The 27909-nt window shown below is 36.6% G+C and overlaps 1 protein-coding gene across 24 annotated transcripts in view; it reads left to right on the top strand.

The window, feature by feature from the left end:
* The window catches only part of MAPK10 (mitogen-activated protein kinase 10), a 441650-nt gene that overhangs the window by 177467 nt on the left and 236274 nt on the right, over positions 1 to 27909 (top strand). For 18 of the 24 annotated variants that reach the window (XM_045525000.2, XM_045524995.2, XM_074346840.1 and 15 more), the window contains one exon: positions 12712 to 12826. The gene's annotated coding sequence lies outside the window, so the exon portion shown is untranslated. Of the gene's footprint in view, positions 1 to 7163; positions 7559 to 8817; positions 9086 to 12711; positions 12827 to 27909 lie in introns of those variants that run through there. The other 6 variants (XM_045524994.2, XM_045524993.2, XM_074346799.1 and 3 more) reach the window with 5 other exon arrangements.

The raw sequence follows: 27909 nt of genomic DNA, 5'->3' as shown, positions 1-27909 counted from the left end.
TCTACCATTGAATTCTAACAGTAGTGCTCTGTCCACTAGGAAAAACTTTCAGCAGGCCAATTTTATTTACTTTCTTTAGATGTGAATACAATTGTTTCCTGAATGTACAATTGATTCCTAAGCAAGAAGAAAATTAAAAGTCAGTATAACATGACATTATACAATTGTCAAAAAATATACAATGGAGTAAAGACAGTCTCTTCTGCAAATGGTGTTGGGAAAACTGGACAGCTGCATGTAAATCAATGAAACTAGAACACTCTTTCACACCATACACGAAAATAAACTCAAAATGGCTTAAAGATTTAAGCATAAGACAAGACACTATAAACCTCTTAGAAGAAAACATAGGCAAAACATTATCTGATGTAAATCTTAGCAATGTTCTCCCAGGGCAGTCTACTTAGGCAATAGAAAAAAAAAGCAAAAATAAACAAATGGGACCTAAATAAGCTTTTGCAGAGCAAAGGAAACCATAAGCATAACAAAACAAAAAGACAACCTGTGGGAATGGGAGAAAGGATTTGTAAGAGATGAGACTGACAAGGATTTAATTTTCAGAATATATAAACAGCTCATACAACTTAACAACAAAAAAGCAAATAACCCAATCCAAAAATGGGCAGAAGACCTAAACAAGCAATTCTCCAATAAAGACATGCAAATGGCCAATAGGTGCATGAGAAAATGCTCAATATTGCTAATTATCAGAGAAATGCAAATCAAAACTACAGTGAGGAATCACCTCATGCCAATCAGAACGGCCATCATGAAAAAGTCCACAAATGCTAGGGAGGGTGTGGAGAAAAGGGAACCCTCCTACACTGTTGGTGGGAATGTGGTTTGGTGCAGCCATTATGGAAAACAGTATGGAGATTCCTTAAAAAACTAAAAATAGACTTACCATATGATCCAGCAATCCCACTCCTAGGCATATATCTGGAGGGAACCTTAATTCAAAAAGATACATGCACCCCAGTGTTCATAGCAGCACTATATACAATAGCCAAGACATGGAAACAACCTAAATGTCCATCAGCAGAGGACTGATAAAGCAGTTGTGGTATATTTATACAGTGGAATACTACTCAACCATAAAAAAGAATAAAATAATGCCATGTGCAGCAACATGGATGGACCTGGAGATTGTTATTCTAAGTGAAGTAAGCCAAGAAGAGGAAGAAAAGTACCCTATGTTATCACTTATATGTGGAATTAAAAAAAAAAGGACATAAGTGAATTTGTTTACAAAACAAAAATAGACTCACAGACGTAGAAAACAAACTTATGGTTACTGAGGGGTAAGGGGTGTGGGAAGGGATAAATTGGGAGTTTGAAACGTGCAGATTCTAACTACTATATATAAAATAGACAAACAACAAGTTTCTACTGTATAGCACAGGGAACTATATTCAGTGTCTTACAGTAACCTATAATGAAAAAGAATATGAAAATGAATATGTGTATGTATATGTATGATTGAACTATTATGCTGTACACCAGAAATTGACACAACATTGTAAACCTACTATACTTCAATAAAAAACTCCCATAAAATTGTATAATACAGAGTGAACCCTAATATAAATTATGGATTTTAGTTAATGATAATGTATCAATAGTTGTTCATCAATTGTAACAAATTTACTGCACTGATTCAAAATGTTAATAATAGGGGAAACTTTGTGTGGGTAGGGGAGCTGGGTATATGGGAATTCTCTGTACTTTTCTGCTCAGTCTTCTCATAAAGCTAAAATTGCTCTAAAAAATAAAATATGTTAATTAAAAAGAAAAGGGAGTGCAGAGGTAGATCCCTTCTCTTCTATGACATTGAAAGGTCACCAAATTTATTCTTATTAGAAACCACTAGTGGTTTATTTTACTTTCTTTTTTAATTGAGTATAATTTACTTACAATATTACATTAGTTGCAGGTGTACACACAGTGATTTGACACCTGTATATATTGTGAAATGATAAATCACAATAAATCAAGCCAACATCTGTCACCACACATAATTACAGAATTTTTTTTTCTTGTGATGAGAACTTTTAAGGTAGGTTTCTCAGCAACTCTCAAATATGCAATACAGTATTATTAACTATAGTTGCCAGGCAGTACATTACATCCCCCATGACTTATTTACTTTATAACTAGAAGTTTGTGTGTTTTGATCTCTTTCACCCATTTCACCCTCCCCCCACCCAACCTTTGGCAATCACTAATCTATTCTCTGTATGAGCTTTTTTTGTTTGTTTGTTTTAGATTCTACATGTAAGTAAGATCATATGTATTCATTTTTCTCTAACTTATTTTGCTTAGCATAATGCCCTTAAGGTCCATCCATGTTGTCACAAACCGCAAGATTTCATTCTTTTTATGGCTCAATAATATTCCATTGTGTGCACACACACATACACACACCGACACCATATCTTCTTTATTCATTCACTTACTGGTGGACACTTAGGTTGCTTCCATATCTTGGCTGTTGTAAATAATGCTGCAATGAACTTGGGAGTGCAGATATCTTTTCAAGTTAGTGTTTTTGTTTTCTTCAGATAAATACCCAGAAATGGGATTGTACCATGTGAGGAACCATTAATATTTTAAGTTTACTCCACTGAAGATTATTATGGCCATAGTAAACTGTTGGTCATGTGTTTCCTATCCAAATAGAATGATGAAACATATTGATTAAAAATTACATTTGAAAAGTTGAGATATAAGTTTTGATTTACTTTTAAGAAACTTAAATAGTTATTTTTACCCTTAAGTTTTCTTAGTGCTTTTAATTTAGTGATATGCAATATGACTTTTCAAAAGGGAGTTATTGTTTGCAACATATCTGAGGATTTTAAATTACGGAATTGTTTTGTGACAAGTGTTCCTCAAGTGGAAGTGTCATGAAAGATACATGACTGACTTTCTGAGAGAAGCATTATTATATATCTTGAAATGAAAGTGAATCCAAGTCAATGCTGACTCTCTGAATTCCCTTCATATCCGTTCACTCACCAAATTCATTGATTTATCCTTCATAATCTTGTTTATGTTTATTAAACCATTTGTACCCTCTTACCAACTATCCTAATTTATAACCCAGATATCTAACTGTTGAAAGTGTAGCTAGGTGACATTCCTTTATGACAACATCACTGTTATAGTGAACTCTTGGACTTCTTCTGTAACTCTCTTTTTTTTTTTTTTTTTTTTTTTTTTGCAGCTGAGACCTTTAATTCTCATCTGAGGGCTGAAGTCCATTCTAGACTCTGGGATAGGGTGTCAGCCTTCCCAATTTGCCTGGGACTAAGGGGTTTCCTGGGATGTGGGACTTGCTGGGAAGTCCCTGGTGAATGAAGACTAGTTGGGGACCCTACTCTGGGACCAATATTGATAAGGGACACCATAAGTTACCACAAGACATTGTATATATTTCCTTGTGCTGTACCGTGTGAACTGGTTTATCTATTTTATTTATTTTTTAATTTGGAGTTTCAAAACTTTATTTTTTTGTATATATATATTTATTGTATATATATATCAATTTACAATGTTTCATCAATTTCTGGTATATAGTATAATGCTTCAGTCATACATATACATGCATATATTCATTTTCATATTCTTTTTTGTTATAGGTTACTATAAGATATTACAGTAGAAACTTGTTGTTTATCTATTTTATGTATATTAGTTAGTACCTGCAAATCTCAAACTCCCAGTTTATCTCTTCCCACCTCCCTTCCCCACTGGTAACCATAAGTTTGTTTTCTTTGTCTGTGAGTCTATTTCTGTTTTGTAAATAAGTTCATTTGTGCCCCCCCCCTTTTTTTTAGATTCTACATATAAGTGATAATATATGATATTTTTCTTTCTCTTCTTGGCTTACTTCACTTAGAATAACAATCTCCAGGTCCATCCATGTTGCTGCACATGGCATTATTTTATTCTTTTTTATGGCTGAATAGTATTCTACTGTATAAATATACCACAACTTCTTTATCAGTCCTCTGCTGATGGACATTTAGGTTGTTTCCATGTCTTGGCTATTGTATATAGTGCTGCTATGAACATTGGGTTGCATGTATCTTTTTGAATTAAGGTTCCCTCTAGATATATGCCTAGGAGTGGGACTGCTAGATCATATGGTAAGTCTATTTTTAGTTTTTTAAGGAATCTCCATACTGTTTTCCATAATGGCTGCACCAAACCACATTCCCACCAGCAGTGTAGGAGGGTTCCCTTTTCTCCACACCCTCTCCAGAGTTTGGTTTTATCCAGTAAGGAATGTGATCTATTTAGGTGTTGATTTGTTGATTTTTTTTAAAACTAATTTATATTAAATGATCTAATTTTAGTAAGTTAATTTTTCCATAGTGTATAAAACAAACTTAAAAGACCATTTGAATCATCTAAATATTATTTTTTATTTTTTACATTTTTTATTGAGTTATAGTCATTTTACAATGTTGTGTCAAATTCCAGTGTAGAGCACAATTATTCAGTTATACGTGAACATACATATATTCATTGTCACATTCTGTTTTTCGCTGTGAATCTAAATATTATTGAAGTGAGTAGGTTGAGAATTAAAACCCTAAATTGTAAAATACAGCCCAGTGCAATGTTAGCATCTGCCACCCTTTGTGACTTGTGCCATCAAGAGTTAACACCTGATGGAAGAAAATGATTGACTTTAGCCTATTCATAGTTGTCATTCTATTTTTATTGGTAACTAGTATTCTACTATATGAATATTCCATACTTTGCTTATCCATTCTTCTGTTAATACACTTTGAGTTGTTTCTGATTTTTACCAATTATAAATAAAGCTGTCATAAACATTTATATATAACTTTTTTTTTTGTGGACATATGTTTCTATTCTCTTAGCTGACTATCTGTGAACAGAATTGTTGAGTCATACTGTATGTATATGTTTATCATGTAAAAAACCTGCCAAATCATTTCCCAAAGTAGTTTTATCATTTTATACTCCCACCAGCGATGTAGGAGAGTTTTGGTTTCTCCATATCCTACTCAATATTTAGTGTTGTTAGTGTTTCCAGTTTTAGCCATTTTGGTGGAGGTGGCATTCACTGCAGTTTTAGTTTGTCTTTCACTGATGACCAGTGATGTTGAATACTTTTTTATGTACTCATCAACCATTTATATATCTTCCTTTGTCAAGTGCCTGCTGAAGACTTTTGCTCACTAAACAAAATTGTTTGTTTTTATTATTGGGTTGTAGAATATTTTTGTGTAACCTAGAATTTGTGTATATCAAGAAGATTTTCAGGTGTATGTATCAAGAGCATTTTCTTCTAGTCTGTGGCTGTCTGTTTTCTTTGATGGTGACTTTGGGTAAGTGGAAGCTTTTAATTTTCATCAAGTCTATTTTTCTTTTTCTATTATGGTGAGTGCTTTCTGTGTCCAAAGAAATCTTTGCCTATTCCAGGAACAGAAAGCTATGTTTTTCTTCTAAAAGGTACATTTTATTCTAACAGCTTTATAGATTTTAACTTGTGTGTTTCAGTGTATAATTTATCTTGAATTAATTTTTGTGTTTCCAATGTGAGGTAAGAGTTAAAATTCTTTTTTCCTCATTGATATCCAGTTATTGGGAATTGACTTTTGATATCAAAATTTAAAGTAACTTAAAATCTTGAATGCCAGTTGTTTGGCTAATCAATACGTATTTTTGCTTGAGACACAGTTGTCTTATAGATATGCCCATTGCCAAGACTACAAGTTAATAATCAACTGTTTCTGGTTGAACTCGAAATTAAAGCAACATCCAAAAACTTGCCCAAATGGATGAAAATGACAGAAAACTCATGCAGGACTTTTCCCCCTAGATTCCCTCCTTAAAAAAAATAGCAGCAGCAGCAGCAGCAGCAGCAGCAGCAGCAGCAGCAGCAGCAGCAGCAGCAGCAGCAGCAGCAAGAACACAAAACCTGATGTGGTCCTGTACAGTTTTATGATGTGTTTCAGTGTCTGTCATCACTGCTTGGTTTATAGTGGTATATCTTGTATATCTGTTGCATGTTGTATGCTTCCTGTTAACATACGGAGGAAGCTCCTCATTCATTAGGCATGCTAGATCTAAAACATAACGTAGAATGATATAAAACTCAGTCCTATTTGGTTACAATAGACAGAAACCCACCTTAAAGTTGTTAAAGCAAAAAAGGAATTTGGTTCGATTATGTAACTTGAGAATCCCAAGGGCTGAAGCTGGTTAGGCCAAATATATATTGAAATTTTTCCTTGTGTAAAGAATATTTTTTAAAGGTTGAAAAAATTTAATAATTAAAAAAATTGTGGACACAGTTAACTGCTCTCATTCTAGAAAATAGGTGTTAAAATTGTATGGAAACTTAAAAATATACTCTAACAGTCAAAAGCAGGGCAAATTACTTAAGTAAAATTGAGATATCTTCCCCAAATAGTAATAATGCAATTTGTATCTGTTTTCTAAAGAATTATCCCAATTAAAAAGAAAAGAGTTCTGATTTGTGAACTCAGATTATCATTACTTTCTTTCCACATTCAAACTGCAATCTAAGAGTCTTTGTTGAGTTTTTTTTTTAGTGGGTATTTATTTAGGATTTTTATGAAAGACAAGGAGCCAGAGAAGAGAAATTGTGCTATGCAAATAATCTCTGGGGTCCAGGCGGGACCCGAATGCTTACTTCGCCTCTGAGGTTATTACCATCCTTGTTTGCTTTGACAGTTTGAGATGCTACATGTCTCTTGTTGTGCTGTTTGCAAAAAGCTGAGCTAGTTGAAAGGCAGGGATTGACTGTATTTCCAACGGTGTTTTGGTCTGTGAGCATTTGCTCCTCAGTGCTGCTGTGTGCCTGCCAGGGCTGCATAGAGCCGGTTGTTTCTCCGGGTTGTGCAGACTGGCTGCCTGATGTCCTGGCTGCTGATAGTGGTTGCCAGCGAGCCCTATTCCTTTCCATTTTGCCTGGTTCTCATTTCATCGGAAAACACAGTAGCTATAGCCGCACATAGACTTTTTCCTTTTTTCCTTTCCCCCTCTTACCCCTCCCTAGACCTCTCTGGGCTTTGACGTCACGTGTGCTCCTTTCGGTTGCCATAGCAACCCCATTCCCCAAGCCCTCTGTCCGTCTCCTCTGGTAGGTTCCACAATGGTACAGGCAGCATCACGCTGCACAATGGTTTCCAGGCAGTGAAAGAGGGTGATTCAGCAAGCCACTTTTTTTCTTCTTCTTTTTTTTAAGCCTTCCCTTCTCTTTTTATTTTTATGGGGGTGGCTGGTGCTTGTTATATGCTTACCTTTTCCCTTTCCTTTTTCATTTTTACAATTTTCCTTTTTTCTCATCACCCCTCACTTTCTAGGGGCTTGAGTGACTTTAAGATTGGGTTTTCTTGGAAATCATCTGTCCATCATTAATTTTAAACAATTTCCCCACCTCCAAAGAATCTATTCCTTATTACAGTTCGGAATGTGGTTATGAAAAACAAGTAGGGAGGATTTCTGGGGCAAACACTGCTGGATCAGGATCCTAGTTCTCAAGCACGGAATGGTAGGTGGCTCTTTGCTCATTCTGGGTTCTAACCTGGTTTTTGGAGGGTGGGGTGATGTCTGTTGGTTGCTCCTGGTGTGGCGGGAGAGCAAGCGTGGGAGAGGGGGTCAGAGATGGGGTGGAAAGCAGGTTAATGAAGTGAACTATCTCTGAGGCAAGAAGCCACCAGCCTTTCCTTCTGTGTGGAGCATCTCTCTCTAGACTTGGGCGTGTTGAGACCTTTCTGTTTGGAATGAAGGTTGGCAGAGGGTGGGAGGGAGCATTTTTATTGTGACCAGGGGTTTTTAGACCAATGCAGAGCTACAGAAGAGAAAAGAAAACCAGAGACAGAGAACAGCTGTGCTTGTTAGAAGTGCCGACCTCAGTCCCATAGCTAAGAAATGTTATAGGTTCCATGAAACATTAAAAAATCATATCTTTAAGTTATGCGTTGATGGTTGCTTTCTGAGAAATGTTACATAAATAAATATTTTGGGACATATTTACATACTGCAGTAGGGAATGATATTTTTATATTTTAGTTGCAAAACTAACGGCATTACTCTCGCAGAGACACTCTAGACTAAATTTGGGGTGGGGAGAGGAACACAGAACAGGGGTCAGGTTAGAGATCAGAGGAAACATTACCACTGCAGTCACACAGGTAAGGGGTCCCTTTAAGAAAGTGATCTCCAAGTCACAGCAGGCAGCTTTTTTTTTTTTTTCCTTTATGGCATGGTTCCCAGGTACTCTGTACTGGGATACTGTGTCCCCTAGAAATGTCAAAGCTCATTTGGAAAAAGAGATACATCATCAGAAATGAGCTTGACAATATATTTATCAGAATTTATGTATTTGTGCCTGCAGCAAAATAAATGTGATTTATTGGAAAATCTTCAAGTAAATCAAGGCTAGAGATATTTCAAGAAAATTACATACATATATATATTTTTTTCCCCTTTCTATTTAAATCTAGAGACTGAGTCTCTGCTTTTACCCCCTGAAAACATAACTCCCAGGGTACAGCAATTTGGCCACAGAAAAAGAATGGCTTATCCCATGGCAGTCAGCTCTGAAGCAATCACAGGGTTGTTTACATGGGCTGTCTTTGCTGCAGAGCCTGACAGCCTCTGTACGGCAGCCCTGCCTGCTTATGGTGTGTTGATGATAACTTTTTGTGAACGAACCAGAGAGAGGCAGGCTAAGTCCTCTGGGACAGGCCACAGTTCAGACTGAAGGAAAATGGGTCTAAGTGCACCAGGCATTGCCAGCCCAAGGTCCAATTTCTCCTTCCGTCCCTAGTCTGCTAGTTGTCAGACCCCAGAAGAGCTCACAGAATGCTGATCTACGTATTTAAAATGGTTGCAGGAATGGCTATTTCTCTCAGAAAGGCGTCTGTAAATTTTCTGTCTTAGGTGATGTTTATGTTGTAAACATAGACAGTGATGCTGGAGCTCATGAATGAGCTCGCAAGCTTCGGACTCCGCTTTGGAGCCATTGGATTGTAGGAGCCGGACAGTTCTGGATGTAGCAGTTTTGCTGCCTCTGGTATGTATTCCCTTCTCCGCCTTGATCTCACTCTTAAAACTGACATAAAGTACTGGATTAGCTTTTTTTTTTTTTTTTAATCACCTAGAGCAAACTAGATTTTCTCTCCCTCACAACGGAATTAGAAAATCAGATGACAAAGGTGGTCTGACCTTAGATATCAAAGAATCTTCCTGCTTCCTCATTTGCATTATCACTCCCTCCTGTTGTTGCAAAGTATCTTAATTTGACAATCTCCTGGTGTTACAAAATCTTCACAGTTTTCTTCATAAAGAGATTCTTGATGATGAGGCAGTAAGGCATTTTATGTAGAGTGGGAAAAATCGGCTGCCTGCAGCTTCCTGCTTGCCTGCCCTAGAACAGCATCTGCTGTGGGGAGGAGTGTGTGCCGGGCTGGAAGGGGATGTTTACGAACAGACCCCAGAGGGACCAAGTGTGTTTTCGCTGTCATTGTCTGGTACGTCTGCAGCTGTTAGTATTTAATGGTTTCATAGTATGTGGTCAATATTTTTCAAGGTTAGAATGAACTGAGAATTGATTGTGGGTGCCATAAAATATCTGTATATTTTTAAATTACGGGAAAATTCATAGGATTCCTGTAGGAATATCATAAGCAAAAGGAATCTGCCTAATTTAAGTAATGCGAAAAAGCCTCTCATACTTAAAGGTAAAGCCTCTCGTATTTAAAGGGAGGTTCTTTCTTTTTTAAGTTCTTTTTTTTTGTGGCTTTATGTAAATGAATCTTAGTGGAAAAGTCTTTTAATACTGATGATAAAAGATAAAGACAAATTGAGTTTTTCTCGTTTGTTAAGCACAAGGACAGATGCTCTCCCTTCCTGCCTGTGTTCTGGCTGCAGGTCACATTTGTAGCCCTAAGACTTTACATGGATTGCTGTGTTCAAATCGAATAATTGCTTAGCTGCTAATGAGAATAATGGACTCAAAGCAAGAGAGGCTTCCTTCAATTAGAATAACATTTTAAATTCTTTCTCCTTTGCCCTACTATTTGCTCTGGCAGTCTCTTTTAAGCATTTGCTTGGACATTGCAACACTTAGGCAGAAAGAGGCATGAAGTGTCCAGGAATGACATGAAAGGAGTACAGGCTGTGTTTGCTGCAGGCTGAGTGCCTCCTTCCACAACACATGCATCTCTCCCACCTCCTGCTGAGGACCCAGGACTCGTGGGAGAAGTTGGGCCTGGAGACTACTGGGGGAGACGCTAATGCAGAAAGAACAGAATCCATTTGTTTCCTTAGCATATTAGATACATTGATTGCGTTACATAAGTCTAAGATGAGACATTGCTGCTGATTCAGATAAAAGATCATGCTGCATATTGATTGTTTGAGAGAGAAAATGTGATTTAGAATTGGAGCTTGGATTCTCAGAAATTTACCTGTCTGTACATATTTTCATAGCAAAGTTGTAAGGTTTTGACTAAAGATTTTTCAGTTTGAGTACATTTTATCCTTATAAGAAAAATCAAGGCAAAGAGGGGCAAAGTGGAAAATCTGTTATGGTTTAGATTCTACCCCCCCCGCCTCATTTAATGGAAGAGAACTCTATTTCTAATTATGAATCTCAGTAGAAACTCTAAATGGAGACTTCAGATAATACTGAAAATGCCTTGATCAAAAGAAAAATTTTTAGTTGGAAAGGGGACTGCAAGTTTATAATTTTGATAGAGGATTTTCTAGTTGAATTGACATTTTAGATTCATAATGAGTCACTATGGCCTTTCTCACTGATCTTATCCCTGGTGACTAGGAGATGTGAAACCCATAAGCTTATAGAACTAATGCTCCTAGAAATGGAAATTAAAGTTTTGAATGGAAGAAGAAAGGACTGAAGTTTGCTTAGAAGCGTTCCCAACCCGTAGCTGCTCCAAAACTCCATATGGTGTGCAAGTGTGAAGTGAAGTTCTACCCCAAGGCCATAAGGCATCTGCAGAGTACCCTGCTTGGTAATAAACAGGAGTTTTGCTATATTGTGTGTGTGTGTGTGTGTGTGTGTGTGTGAGCGCACGTGTGTGAGTGCATGTGTGTATGTGTGAGAGAGAGAGCGAGGAAACAGGGTGATAACCCCCCCCACACACAACTCAGCAATGACTTAAATACACTAGGAATTCATCTTAGCAACTTGTCTTCATAGAAGTAAAACTGCCTCCTGGTTTTTGGATGTTAACCTGCCTGGGTGCTCCATGTGCTTCCTGAAAATGAGTTTCTTAAAGTAATTGTCCTCTTCTCATACATCGGAGATAGGATCTGAAAGTTTGACAGCGAGGTAAGGCTGAGGCCTGTGTATTTGGCATGTTTATTCAGTGTCTGTGCTTCCTCTGTCACAGCACTTACCACACACACTGCAGTAACTGCCTATTCCTGAGCTTCCTGTGTTCTCTACTGCATCATCTCTGTCAGGGACTGACTGTGTCTGCCTCGCACATAGTAGGGACACAGTCGATACTCCTTAGATGAATGTCTCCCAAGTACAGGGCTAAGTTCTACAGGTGAAAGAGTTTGGGAAGCTGTAACGCAGCATTTCTGCCATTTGGAGTTTATAATTGCTTATGGAGATGAGATTAATTAACAAAGATGGTGTATGATCAAGGGCCCGTATTCAATAAATATAATAGAGATTAGGAGAAGAAAGAAGCCCACTCCTCTGAGATGGCGGTAGGCCACATTGGGATGGTGGGGTTGGGCAGTGGTGGGGAGATGTGGTGAGGGAGGAATTCCAGCAGCAGTTGTAAGCACTTGGCCGGGAAAGGGACTCTTCCTTGAGGCAGAGAGGACGTTTATTTGGGGAATGGTGACCATACTTTCTAAACTAGAAATCAAAAGTTGTGGTTTGATAATGGGTAGAACATTCATCGGAAACTGGCATAGTCCTGGAGAATGTGGTCCACTATAATGTCGAAAATTAACAGTTGCAGATTGAAGTTACAGACCCACTTTTGTAACTGAATCAAATTATGGGAAAACATACATACATGCATCTCATTGTAGCTTCACACCAATTTGAGTTTAGTTTTATTATATCTCACATGCTTTAGAGATTTTCGAACTTCTCCACCTCCTATTATTCATAGCTTTTTAACCCGTTGTTCCATATGAACCCATTGCAGTTGATTTACAATGTTTCTTCCTTCCTTCCTTTGCTTTGTTTTCTTTTAATAATGGAGATACTGGGGATTGAACCCAAGACCTCGTGCATGCTAAGCATGTGCCCTACCACTAAGGTATAATACCCATCTCCAAACCCATTGTTCTTCTGTGAGAAGCATATTGTGCAAACATGTAACAGTGGAGCTGTCCCAGTTGAAGCTGAATAGGGTGCCTTCTATCACAAAACCAAAGCCATATCAACCAAGTTGACAATTACTAATTGGGCTTATGTTCAAATTTTAAAGTATCTAGCTATTTTGGTGTTGGTAACACCAAAGTCCTTGTGTTTGTGATAAATTTGAACAGAGTAAACTACCTTGAGATAGATGTTCTATTCCCTCTCTCTGCATCCTTCAACCCATAACTCTTTGTTTTTGTCAATGTTCTTATTTTCTAAATGCAGGTGAAATCCCCATTTAAATATTAAAATCAAACTTGACCCTGTTTTTGCTTTGATTTTAGGCTAACGTGAGAAATACCAACGGCAGGACCATCTCAGATCTTTGTTATGGCAACTCAGGCAAGAAGCTGTTGAATTAGAACCATTTCCTATAGATGAGAAACCATACAAGCAGTGGTGAGTTGCAAATTTAAAAATGTTCCTTGGCAGGAAACATGTGGTCTTGTAACCAACTTAAATATTGCATGTGATTTAGTGTATGGATCTGAAAAAATACTGCTCCAAATACTGCTCCAAATAATGTCAACTGAAGAAGTGAAAATCAATAAGACAGAATGTTTAACTGATAGTGTGATGCTACTAAAACCACATGTAGGAGCTTGACGTCTTTTCGTGCATGAGTGCATCATACAAAACCCTAAGTAAGATGGCTGCAATGAACAGTTTCATGTGGCTGAGTAACAGATGGGTAACAGTGTTTTTGCAACATAATTCTAGTTTTTACTGATTTGTCCCCTCTAGTAAAAGAATTGGTTCTGAGATATATTATAATGCTTAATTCCTTTTAGAAACACACACACACACACACACACATATACATTCCTATATAAATATATAGGAGTATATATAAGAATGTATATAATATATACTAACATAACATTCAGATCTTTAGAAATAAGGGAAGATAAATCATAAAATTCAATTTATGGACATTTAGCCTACAAATTCTTTGCTTAATGAAAGCAGTATTAAAAATAGATCCAGTTGCTTTGCTAGTTGGAATAATTATAAAACTTTCTTGTTATTTTATAAAAATATCAGCACACACAGGCTGAATACATTTTTGAATCAAATACTTGATGCTTCAGAGTCACCAATGTCAATAATCAATAGACTCCAGCAGAAATAAACCAGTCATAATCTGTCAAACTATATTTTAAGAGAAATAGAGTATGACAGTCGTGCCTGTAAGACTCCAAAAGAAGCTGTTTTGAACTAGTGACCAATATTTCTCTTTCATTTATTTAGTGGCTTATGTAACTCTGGGTATGTAGGCTGCCCTATGAATTAATGCATTACCTATAACTGCAGAGGACTGATGAAATTAACCTTATATTTATTTCATACCGTGATTCTCATTACAGTCTGCTTACAATTATGTTGAGATCTCAGATATAATAGTCATCACTATGCTGTGCTTAATCAATATGTATTAAACAAGTGTTAGTTAGAAGGAGAATCATATGTAATTGCCAATAATTAACCATTTTGATTTAAAATAAGGGCGATTTTATGTGGCTGACCTTTGAGTTATGTGTCACTCCTAGTGTTGTAGAAAACATATATTGCTTCGTTTTAAATATGTATTCATTAAGGAAACATTTATTGCAAATCTGTGGTGTAAATATCATCCTTAGCTCTTGGGACAGATAAAAAAGAAGGTACCTGCCTTAATGGAGCTTTGTTTAAAGAATGTTGCACTTATAATAAAATATGCCATTAAAAAGGGAGTTGTTTCTAAAGAGTGTGGCACTCATCCACTGCTATTAAATGGGTAGACACAGGGTGCTAAAGAATGCACAGCAGAGGAGAGTCTAAGACAGACGGGATGGGGATTTGTCAAGGAAGGCTTCCATATTTTAGCTGAATGTTAAGGACAGAGATTAAGCTAGAAGAGGTTAGCTAGAAGAAGGGGAACAATGAGAACATTTTTCAAGGGCCCAGAGGCTTGAGAGAGCATGATTGGGGCACTAGATGTCATTTGCTGTGCTGGGCATAAATGCGGGTGGTAGAAATAAAGCTGAAGAGGGGTACAGGAGATACACCATGAAGGATCTTTTAGATAAAACTAAGGAGTTTGTATTTTATTCCAAAATAAGGAACCTTTGGAAGATTTTAAGTAGAATGACATAATTAAACTTATTTTCTAGTAGATGTCATGCACCTAAAAAGATTGTCTAAAACACATGCAGTTTAAAGGATAATTATCAAGCAAACCTCATATAACCACCATTTATATTAAGGAATAACTCCCAATAAGCCCTTTGTGCTTCCTTAAGATCATGTGCTTTTCCTTCCCCGCTAGGGGTAACCACCAACCAGTGCCCTACCTCTTGTCACACTCTTTCCCTTGCTTTTCTTTGCAAGTTTTCAATCTTGTAATCGTTACAGTATATATATATATATTCTTAGTCACCTGATTTCGCTAAACACTGTAAGATTCTTCTATGTTGATGCATATAGTTTATTCATGCAACTTGTATAATAATCTATACAAGTAGTATATAGTATATTATATAATTATATATTATATTATAAAATATGTTATATAGAATATATATATACTTGTATAGAATACTATCAAGTATGTATATTTTATACAGATATAAATAGTATTCTATTCAGTATATGAATATGCTGAAATTGACTCATCTGTTCCACTATTGATAGACATTTGGATTGTTTCTATATTACTTATTTGTGTGTGTGTGTATCAACCTGAGTTATTTATATATAAATATAATAAATAAATGTTAAATAAATGTATATATATCTAAATAACACTATTAAGTATATATATGATCCTTTTATGCATATAGATATTATTGCTCATAGATTCTAGTATACATATGTGAGTTTCTCTAGGATACATTTTAAGGAAAGGAACTACTGAGTTTTGGGGTACATGCATATTCAGTTTTTCTAAATAATGTCAAATATTTTTCCCAACTGGTTGCATCAATTTATATTGCCATCAGCAATACATAAGAAGCTCTTATATCCTCACTACCGCTTGGTTTTTAAGTTCTTTAAAGTTGCTAATCAGGTGGGCACCTAATTGTACTCATGGAAGTATTAATTTGCATTTTGCTGATTACTAATGAAGAAGACTATCTTTTCATTTTTTACTGGCCATTTGATCTTTTTTTGTAAAGTACCTGCTCAAGTATTTATGAGATTTATCCTTCAAAATAAGAACTAGCATTTACTGAGCTCTTACTGTGCAATAGGCACTGGGCTAAGCACTTTACAAACATTTAATCTTCATATCATCCCTATAATTTATAGATAAGGGAACTTTAGGTTTAAAGAGGTTAAATAACTTGCTGACAATCACAACAAAGAAACAGTGGATTTCGCATTTAAGCCCAGGTCTTTCTGACTCCAGAATTCTTCAATTTTTTGAATAGTGTTTGGAAGAGGATTAGATTAGAGCTAAGGAGAACTTGTAAGGTGCTATTGCAGGAATCCAGCTGAAAAATAATAAGGGCATAAACCAAAGAATCATCAGGGTAGAACATAAGTACAAAGCAAGTGGACTCAGTAATGAACGTTGTGGGTGAAGAAGAGGGAAGATTTTAAAAGTCTCAAGTTTGAAGACTTGTTTGCTAGGTTGATTCAATATTAGTCACACAATGTACATTTATATTCCAGGTATTGTATTTAAGAATACATTTTATGACTCCTTGATTCAGTGAGACATAAATTTAATTCATAGGATTATAAAGTTTAGGATCTAAAAAGACCACAGTATTTATTTGCGTCAACTCTTTACTATTTTAAAATGTGGAACCTGGTGTGAAAAGAGGTTAAGTGGCTTGTTCAAGATCACATGTTACCATCAGATTAAGAATAGACCCTAAACTTGCAAAGATTGCAAAGAAAAGAAACTTGCCTGCTTTGAAAAAATTAATAATTTAAAGTAAAATCAACTTACTTTATCTCCCAAACATTTTTCATGCCACTTCCCTTTGAAATAAATCTATTGCTACTGCCAGAATTGCCCTCATCATCATTGTTAGCAGGTTTATTATTGTTATCATTAGTCTAGCATAGGATCTTCTTGCCCATTATTCTCCCAATGAAACCACCAGATCTGATTTGCAGTTGTTGCCATGTATCTGCCCTGCGTACTTTGATACGCTCCATTGCCTATGTAATAAATTCCCTTCTCCTTAAAATATACCATTCTGCCATCCACCTCCAATTTAGGAACTGATGATCTCTCCAATGGCCTGGGGACACCAACGTGCTTCAGTCTCATCACACACTCAAGTGCTTCTTACTTCTGTGATTTACTTCATACCGTCTATTCTGTCAGTAATCACCCCATCTATCCTTTACTTAGTCACTAGTCATCTTTTAAGACCTTTGTGTTTCAAAGAGTGGTCTGGGGACCAGGAACCTGGACATCATCTGAGAGATTGTCTTGATCAGAATTGCAACATCTCAAGTCCCACCGAGAACTACTGACTCAGAAGCTTTTGAACAAGATTCTCAGGTGATTTAAAGTTTGAGAGGCGCTGCTTAGGCTGACTTTAGACTTCGTTAGATGTTATCTCCTTCCAGAAACCTATTCTGACTCCTTCCATTAAGCATCCCTTCCTGGTGTTCTCACGGTAGCCAGTGCATGTCTCTCTCACTGCATTACCAGTGTTTTGTTAACTGTTTTTATGTCTGTCTCTCTACCTTAGACTGTGAATAATTTGAGCCAGATCTAATTATCTTTGACTTTTCCATGCCTAGCACACTTAGTATTACATGACTATTTGTTGAATGGTTAAAAGACAGAAGAAAAAGCAAGATGTGTGTGTGTGTGTGCGCGCGCACGCGTGTGTATAGCAGAGGCAGGAAAAAGAAAATAACAAGGAGAAAAAAAGCATAGCCAAAGGGACTTTGTAGAGAAATAACTAGACTACGAAAGACATACGAGAAGTTGTATGTCTGAATATGACCTGTAAAGCAGCCTGACAGAGAGTCTACAATCTTATTTAAGTAGATAAGGTGATAAATATGAATATTGTTTGCAAAATCCTTCAGAAGCAGTGATTACCTTAATTTCTCATATAATAGTATGGTTATGTTATTGTGGTTGAGTAAATTTTGCCAAAATTTGTTTTACTTTATTAAACAAAGTGTCTTACCGTCCTTTTAACTAGTCAGAGACTGTTTGGAATATTGTGTGAAAGAGGAGAGAGGATGCTGGTTGGTTTTGAAGTTGCACAGGAGACAGAATTAAGAGGCCACTGAGTAGAAGTAAGCACTGTATATAATGGGACTTTCTGGTGATTAAAATTATTTGTCAGTCTGTGCTTTTTGAAAAGTAGAAAACTTGCCAGCATTGCAAGTATTTAACTATTTTCATGGTCAACCAAATATCAAGAACTTTTTAGAGATGCTGCTACTTTATATGAGGGATTGAACTAAGTGACCTCTAAGGTCTAAGGTCTGTATGAATTATGTGTCTGTATTTGTTCAAAGAGGTGCAGGAAGATGAGAGTTATAATAAAGATTATAATAGTGGATAACATTTATTGAGTGATTTCTTTGTGCCATGCACTGTTCAAAGCACTTTGCATGCACTGATTTGTTTAATCGTCCCTGAAATCCTACTAAGCATTTACATGTCATGAGGCTGAAACATTGGAGGTTTAGTAACTTGACCTAGGTCATGCAACTAGTGGTGGTAAACCCAAGGAATCCAATTCTGGAGCACTTCCTCTTTTATTACCATATGGTATCCTTCTCAGAATTAAAGGTAAAAGTTGGACCTGAATGGAGCCTTAAACACTAATGTGATTTGAATTCCAGGTAATAGGAAGAACAGGGACTTTAAGAAATCATAACAACATAAAGTAAAAAGATGTAGAAATGAGCATAACAAGTTTGTGGAACCAAAAGTCTTACAAATGGGATGAAACAGAGAATAGATTTATCATTATAGGGCTGCTCTGTTTGGCTTCTCAGTGGGCTGCAAGTTACTCAGATGGGAAACTAAATCCTTAGGTTTATTTAACCTTAGTAAGATCAACATAAGTAACCCTTGTATTGTATACAATTTTAAAGGCTTTTCACTGTTTGGTGGTACCTTAGGCTATCTCTTAGAAGATAGATTTGGGACTTCCATTGTTTGAGAGGTCCCAAGTAATTTGATGTCAGATCAGGAAAATAATAATCTTTTCCTGGAGCTTATTTGAAGAATAAGTCAGTATAAATTTTAGGATATTTCAGATTCTTCATAAAGAATTCTCTGTATTCTGATAAACAGTATAAGAGAACTATTACTAAAATAAAAGTATGAGATATTAATGAAGATTTGATTAACATAAATCTTCTCAGCTTATTGGGAAATTGAGTCTACAGTTTAACAGCATTCATTACATGTAATAATATATTATTTATAATGTAGATACCAGAAATGATAGATGCCAGATGTTTTGAAGTTTTCTTTCTAGTTGTACTTTCGGAAGGTCTAGTTGGTTTTTTGGTGCTTTAAATCCTTAAGGCCCACTTTCAAATGCCTTTAAGTTTGAGAATGAATAACCTTGACGGTATTATCTTTACAAAGTCATTAATAAATCTTAAGAATCAACATAATCCTGCTTTGGAATTTAGTTTATTAAGATTTAAAGATATCATACCCTCCCTTTCCCCACTCCGTAAAGGAAAAGATTGAATAAAATGTATTCGGGAAAAACTATGTGAAATAGTGGGTAGGAAACAATTAGTTTAAGCTGTTTTTCATTCTTTATGAATTTCAGCCAAATATATCATGTCAGGTGTCTGTTGACTATCCTCTTGCCAATCAGGGTTCAGGTCAGCAGTGTGGAAGGTGGCAGGCAATCAGACCTCACATGCTGACTTTTTTCCTAGTCTTGTTCCTAAGTATAGATGTCTGACTCTGTGTTATGATCTAAGGAGCCAAAACACCCTCTGGTCCTCAACTCTCTCTGCTTCTGAACCTGATACAGTGTGTGAAATTTCCCACTTACTCCTTTGGTTGAAGACTGTTCCTATTAAAATAGAAATGTTATGAGGTAAATTGGTTGGCTAGCTAGCCTGATAAACTAACTTGAGTTAAGGTATGAATTGGCGATAATGGGTTTTGAATCTAGGTAATATCCACACTTGGATAAATGTCTTAATGCATTAACACAGAAGACTAAAGAAGTGCGATGTATGGGAAAGAGTTTTATAGGAAGGGAATCAAGACTGGTCTGAAAGAGAGTGCTTTGTAGGGGTTTAGTAGATTATTTAAACTTTTCACTGTATTGTCTCTGGAAAAGGAAGAGGACTTGATGTTGGATTCTCATTGCAGCTTTGTCATGAATTAATATTCCTTTGGGCAAGTCCTAACCTAGCTGAGTTTCAACTGTGTGTGTGAGGGAGTTGCGATAGATGATATTTAAATTTCTCTTTAACTCTAAAAATTGTATGGATTAAATTGTACAGATTGAATTAAAGCATGGGATAATAATGCCCAAAAGGCCAGGCCAAGTGGAGTACCTTTGTGATGGTAGCCTTGGCCAGTGAAGGGGCTTCATGGGGATGAAACGCAGCTTCACAGACAGGTAAAGGGGAAGATAGGCCAGATGGAGGCTTAGAAGGGCCTGGAGGACAGACTTGCCTATTCCCAGTTTTGCTTTGGCCCTCTCCCTTTTGTTAGCTTTAGCTTAATTCTACCCATTCTCACTCTAAATCTGGAGATACCATATTTTAGTTATAGGAAGTCACTTCTCATTACTGAGACTTGACATATCCATAAGGAAGATGGTTTATGTGTGGGCAACATTTGACTGCATCTATTTTACATATTTTTATCTTTATTAAAATTATCCTCTGCTATTGAAGGACTGGTCTGCACAAATGTTTTTTCACTGATCTATTTATGAGAGGAGTTTTAAAAATCTGACTTTAAAAATCATGATTTCTAAGCTGTATCGAAATTTACCAACACACTAGGTGAAACTATTGACATCTTAATCACCTTGGATGTCACATCAATACAACACAATTCACATGAAGGTTAAGATATTTTCAATGGGTGGATTACTATGGTCATCTCTGAAGAATGAGTAAGACACAGCTCTTCCTTTTTTCCCCTCCCTCTCTCCTTTTCTTCTTTCTTTTTTATCTGTTCCTCCCTCCTACCATCTCTCCTTCCCTTCTTTCCTTCCTTCCTTCCTTCTTCAAATATTCACTGGCTACCTCCTCTGTGCTAGATACTGCCACATCAAAAATAAATTCATCTGACACATTGGACAGAGAGTTCCTTTAACAGAGGCTGAGTTCAGGGAGCAGTGCAAATGACTCAGCCACCACCCACACATTCTCGACTGGGGCGCCACAGAATGACATGAGTCCCAGTTCTCCCAGGCAGCAATTCTCAGACTTTGTGGTCTCATGATTCCTTTATACAACTTAAAATTATTGAGAAACCTGAAGAACTTCTGTTTATGTGGGTTATATCCATTGGTATTTACCATATCAGAAATTAAGATACAAATTTGAAATAGATAATTAAGAATTAGCAACAGTGAGCCTGTTACATATGATAAATAAAATAATGTATCTTTTAATGAAAACTGCTTTTTATAAACCAAAAATAATTGTGACAAAGTATTACATTTCTGCAAATCTATTTAATGACTGGCTTCATGGAAAACCCCTGAATTCTCTTATCTACTTATGCCTTCAGTCTGCTATTATATCATACAACATGCAGCCTCTGGAGGGCTCTACTGTACATTTGAGAGAAAATGAGAGTGGAAGTGGCCAACTATGTCTTAATAGTATTTGGAGTTAGTTTTGACTCAGGGACCCCCCTGAAAATGTCCTGGGGACCTTCAGGGTATCTGTTTACTATACTTTGAGAACCACTTGTAAAAAGCATCGCTTATAATGTGATAAATTAACATCTCTTTTATGCATATAGAATGGTACTATTCTCAGAAAAATAGAGAAAATAGTGTGTTTGATCATTCAGAGGAGGAACCCTAGACAAGAAAAGTCTGTAAGATTGTAGCTTCCACAAAGGCAGAGATCTATTTCTCTTTTTTACCTATTAGCTGTCACAGGGCCTGATATATTGTTGACTCTGTGAATCTCAATGATGGAACATTCTAGTAAGACATGTACTTTCATAAGTCACGATAACCCTAGGTGGAATATGGTGAGTGCTACAAATAATGTTAAATGGGTCTTGTGGAGTTGGAGGGAGCACCCATTTTCCACTGAGGTTTTAGAAGGGATTCATGGAAGAAACAGGATCAGAGTGGAACTGTGAAGATGATTTTAGTAGTCAGTGTTGGAGTTGGAAAGGCTACTTCTAGAAGAGGGAACAGAATGAGCAAAGAGAAGCGTGGACTTGGGTTCAGAAGTTTAGGCTTGGGTGACCGAGACACAGAGGAGATGGTAGTCAGAGATATGGCTGGAAAAATAGACTGAGGTTCTCAGTGCTCTAGGAAGGAATCTGGGTCTGTTTCCACAGATAGTGGAGAGCTCCTGCTGTTTTCTGATCAAGTTTAAGAAAATGAATACGGTAGCAATAACGAGAGTAGTTTGGAGAGGGGAGAGAATGGAGGCCAGCTGAGCTATTAGGAGGGGGGCGCTGAGAATCCAGCATGGAGAAGAGTTAGTAAGAATCAGTGGAGAAGGATCCAGTAGATAAAGAAGGCCTCCGCTTCGGTAGTTTGGAGTAAGAAGTTGCAAAAGAGATAGGGCTTCAGTCAGTAAGGAAGGGGAATGCCAGATTCTTTATGATTTCATTGTAGACCCAGCCACAGTATTACTGAGCAGTTATACAGAAGTCCTTGGACTTTGGTTTCTCCATATGTAAAATGCAGCAATGGGTTGCTTGCCAATTTGTGTCACAAGAGTTCATGCAAAGATTAACGAGCTCTTTGGCAGAAAGGCACTCTATTAATCTAAGCCATCAATAATAAAAATGAGAATGTTTGCCAGATGCTTTTGCTCCTATGTTGAAGGCTGCTATGCAAATAAGAAATACTGCTTGGAACTATTGTCACTGTTAATGATAGTAAAGTCATTACCATGAAATGCCTACACAGCAAACTTACTCTCTGTCAATTCCAAAGTGGGAAGATGAAACCAGGCATGGAAGTCCATTCCATTTTGTTTACTATGAATCTTGCTTATTGTAAACTATTTTCCTGGTTAGGAGGGACATCATTTTAAGAGTATTTGAATTTCACTGAATCTCATTACTTCCATCACTCTATTCTGGTCAGGTTTTTCATCACTATCAGAGGCCTCATTATCCTGACTTCTCTGTGCAGGTAGAGGTGGTACTACTTGATATGTGCATCTGTGTTCTTGTTAATTGTGGCCACTTCTATTAATTTAACACACAGCTTTATAGCATGGTGGTCAAGCATGTAAACTCCAAAGTTAGACCATCTGGTTTAAACCCAAATTCTATTATCTCACTTGAGATCCTGGTTAATTCACATAATCTCTGAAGGAAACAGATGTTTCCTTATCTGTAAAAATAGTGCTAATAAAGATGGTGATCTTGTGAGGTTGTTGTGAGTGTATGAATGTAGAACACAAGGCATAAGGTACTCAGTAACTGCCAGGTTTTATTCTGTTTTTCGTCAAATTTATTACTGTTATCATCAACATGTCTTCTTCTTTAATCAGGTTCCTGTTCCATTCCTTGTTAATTCATTATTTGTTTACTGGTAGTTAATTTGTGACCATACAATTGATCAGCAGCTTTTTCTTTATTTAGAATAAACTTTTTGAGGAATCCCCCAAATCTTAAATTTTATTCATTATTTTATATATATATATATATATATATATGTACACACACACATATATATGTACATATGTATATATATGTATGTTATATTCCTGCCAGGCTTTCCCTTGCCTAGCAAATCAGGTATTTAATTCTGCTGTGAGTATAAAGGATCCAGTAACTTGTTCTAACCATCTAACTGGTATTATTTCCCATGGCACATTGTTATCCTCCCACACAACCATCTTGTAAAGAAAATTTGCTGGCCATCTTCCTTCTTGACTCTTTTATTTTATTCAATCTTTTCCCAAGGTCTGTAACAGTATGTTTCTGTCCTTGCTATCAATCATGTCTCTCTGGACTTCTAAAGGCACCTTCTCATATTAACTCAAACCCTTTGAGGCCCATTGTAACATACACCAAACCCTTAATACATAATGTTGAAGCTCAGTGAGTGTTTGGAGCTACAACCAAACCTGTGCTCTGCTCACTAAACCAAAACTCATTTTTATAATTTGCATGAATATCTCAAGAATTGTTGGACTGCTGTGCCCCTGCTCAGCACCCAATCAGTTGTTACCCATTACTATTGATACACAATGCTTATAAATTCCTGTGAGTTTCGGCTGAATATATCATTGACAGATTCTCCCCTTGTCTTAGTTGCATGGGTGACTGAGTATTTATCCACCATCTCTCTCTGCATTGTCTCTAACTTCCATGGGGCAGAAACCAGAGGAAGGCAATGGTCTTGCTTCCTATGAAAAGTTGATCCTTATTTGCTGATAGTGAATCTGTTCGAATTGTAGAGGACAGAATGAAAATGACTACTGAAAATAGCTGCTATTAGAGGTGGGATGATGACTGCGTAGTGAGGCAAATCAGAATATATTAGCATTTAATCAATTCTTTCTTTTATGATTCTAAAGTTGAGTATCAGCCTTAATCATTCTGGTTTAGAAGTTGTTTAGCTGGATATACCAGGAGGGAGTTTCCTTTTTGAAAATTGTCATACTCCATCTGATATTAGGTCACTGAAGTTTAAATTTAACACCTCAGCTTTACACATCTTTCAATATGAGGTTTACCTGCTTTAGCCATCTGCTGATTTTGTGATCTTGGCTGTGTTAACCAATGCCTGATTTCTTGGTTTTCTCACTTGTAAAATAGGAACAATAAATGTATGTGTCTCATAGGGTAGTTCTGAAAATTTCACTTAATTTTTTGCAAGAGATGTAAGATAGAAGAGATTTAAAGTTATTAGAACAGTGCCTGGGACGGAGCAAACTTCAGTACCCATTAGCAAGTATTATTTATTACCCATCTGAAGTAGCATGGTGGTTTAGAACTTGATTCTGGAATCAGACTTTTGGACTTGAGTCCTAACTCTGTCGCTTACTGCCTGGGTAATTTTGGAGCCCTTCATGACTTCTCTGAACCTCTGTTTCATTTATAATTGGGACAGTAACAGTACCTACTTAACAAGGTTTATGTAAGGAATAAATGGAAATCACTTAGCATAATTTTCACTGACTATTAGATATTATTTTTATAATCCTTATGACATGAATTATATAGTAATCATAGTAGTAAATGCTTATAGAGAACTTACTGTGAGCCAGGCAATATCCCAAGTACATTACACATATTGCCTCATTTATTCTTCACAATACCTTACGGTAAGGTAGGTACTATTATCATGCTCCTTTTACAGATGAACAAATTGTGGCGCAGAGAGGTCAAGCAACATGTTCAAGGTCCCAGAGTTAGTGAGTGGCGGAGCAGAATCTGTACTCTTCCACATTACACTTTATTGCCTCTTGGGAAAAATAAAGAAAAATGTTGACTACAATGTCTGAAGAGTGAAATTAGACTGTTGGGCTAATGATTGAAGCTCTCACTGTGTCCTGTCCTCTTTCAAACCCTTAATGAACTCATCTACAAAACAGAAACAGACTCGCAGATGTAGTAAACAAACTTATGGTTACTGGGGGTAAGGGAGTGGGAAGGGATAAATTGGGAGTTCAAAATTTTCAAATACTAATTACTATATATAAACTAGGTAAACAAGTTTCTTCAGTATAGCACAGGGAACTATATTCAGTATCTTATAGTAGTCTCTAATGAAAAAGAATATGAAAAGGAATGTATGTATGTATATGTATGACTGAACTATTATTCTGTACACCAGAAACTGACACAACATTGTGAACTAACTATACTGCAATAAAAAAGTTAAAAAAAAAAAAAGAAATAGTATTTAACATTAAATTAAAACCAAAAAACCCTAAATCTATTCATGTGGTCAGTTAAACCCGGTTAAAATGAAGATTGATAAGTAGCTCTGGGGAAGAAGAGAAGGTGAGGCAGTTCGCAATAGGGGAAACTGAAGTCTCTGTGCTTGAGGATGGAAGGGAAGCCTCCAGTCCTCTGGCCTCAGATAAGCTCCTATTGTCCTGGGATGAGGTGAGAGGACCGGGTTTACGTGAAGACTTCTGCTCTGATTTAGCTCCAACTTCTCCCCTTTCCTGCTACTTACTTCAGTCATTGCACGGCTCTGTCTGAAGCCCCAGGCAATCACATACATTTACTATTTATTTATTTATAAAGAAAATAAATGTGATTTTATTCTACTTTGTGGTGCATATGTCCCTGGTGAGCCGACCTTTGTCCTGGGCTGCAACCCTGCTTTTCTACTCCATGGAACAGAATAGTGCCTGACTGCGGGGGACAGTGTCAAAGGGCTTTTTGGCTTTCAAGTCATACAGATCAGGTACTAATTCCCAGTATGACACTGGGCAATTAGTTAGCAACTTGAAGACTTGGTTTCCTTATCTGTGAAGTGGTCATGTTTTACATAGCCATAGTTTTTGAGGGAATTGAATGTAAAACATTTTAGTATGGTATCTGGCTAAAGCAGGGAATTACATTTTATTATTGTTATCATAACTCTAAAACTTTTGAAAAAGATTTGTTTGCTTTGGCTCATTACCAAGCAGTTTCATATAGAAATAACTAAAGAAACTCAGTTATTATCATGGCAAATGCCCTGGGGCACTTTTAATAAAATAAAATAAATTTTATAATAAAATAATGCCATTTGCAGCAACACGGATGAAACTGGAAAATGTCACTCTAAGTGAAGTAGGCCAGAAAGAGAAAGAAAAATACCACATGATACCACTTTTATGTGGAATCTCAAAAAAAAAAAAAAAAAAAAAAGACGAACTTATTTACAAAACAGAAACAGATTCACAGACATAGAAAACAAACTTACGGTTACCCGGGGAAGAAGAGGGTGGGAAGGGATAAATTGATAGTTTGAGATTTGCAGATACTAATGTATATATAATAGATAAACAGCAAGTTCATACTGTACAGCACAGGGAACCATATTCAATACCTTGTCGTGACCTATGGTGAAGAAGAACATGAGAACAAGTGTATGCATGTTCCTGTGTGACTGAAGTATTGTGCTGTACTCCAGAAATTGACACAACATTGTAAACTGACTGTGCTTCAATAAAAATATATTAAACAATAAAATAAATCTTATGTTCATCCTCATTAGCATGTATGCTCTGGGATGACACCCCTCTCCACCCAGGTTTGGGGAAAGCAAGCTGTGAAAAGGGGATAGGGTTGGGAAGTGCAAGAAAAAAGTGGGTCTAGAAAATAATACTCTGCTGTTTATATAAGTGAGATAATGTATGTGGACGTGCTTTGCAGATTCTCAACTTCTTTGCAAATATAAGATTAAAAAAAATTTCTGTAGAAATTCTGACAAGAAAAAAAGTATGGAATTAGTTGAGTCAACAAAGGCAGGGAGCAGAAGAAGTCTTGCATGATGTGCTAAGGAAAGTACGATTGGGTTGGAGGAAATCAGAATTTGAGCAATTGGATTATTAGAAAAAGGCATGTAGATAGATCTTGGAAAAGTATATATGATAAGGATAAATTAACCAGTCTGATAGTGTTTGAATATTTTGGTAAATCAGTAGGGGTTTGAGTGCCAGGTAGAGGAGTCTAAATGACATTCAGTCAGTCTCAGCCTATCCCAGCATCAGTGCTTGGTCCCATATACTGATTCACTTGGTGATCCAGGGAAGCAGAGAGCAGCATTTTCTTTCATTATATGCAGAGTGGCTATAGTATATAGCCTTGACTGAGTCACTGATATAAAGACTATTTGCAATAATCCCTCTTCTTGGGTTGTGAGCTTGGGTGCAGATGTCTACCATATTATGGACCCAGAATTTGCACCACTTTCCACTTCCCCATTCTCTCTCTGATATGAGGCAGTTTCTTCTTTATGACTCTTGAACACAAAGGGCTTATTACCTGTCTTATTCTAGACATCCACTCATGCAAGTATGGACAGAGACCTTGACAGTGCCTGAGGTATCCATCTGAAGTGACTCAGGTACGATTTGCCTTTCTTGGGTGATCGAAGTGATTATCTAACCTCTATCACTAGTGCAAAAAACTGTTTCTTAATTTAAGCTGTGGCAAGACTTCTTAATGCATTAAACTTACCACGTGGAGGTAAAGGTAATCTGGATGCACCATAAGTTACCATATTGATTCCAAGGATAGATTTCATTACATTTATTCATTCAATGAATGTTTATTAAATACTAGCTATGTTCTAGCTGTGGCGATACAGTAATGAATATAATGAACTAAAAAAATCACCTCTGATCATCTCTGTCTT

The sequence above is a fragment of the Camelus bactrianus genome, chromosome 2, assembly GCF_048773025.1.
Source record: "Camelus bactrianus isolate YW-2024 breed Bactrian camel chromosome 2, ASM4877302v1, whole genome shotgun sequence".
Classification (NCBI taxonomy): domain Eukaryota; kingdom Metazoa; phylum Chordata; class Mammalia; order Artiodactyla; family Camelidae; genus Camelus; species Camelus bactrianus.
The sequence above is the reverse complement of the archived record's forward strand: the minus strand, read 5'-3'. Positions and strand labels throughout refer to the sequence as shown.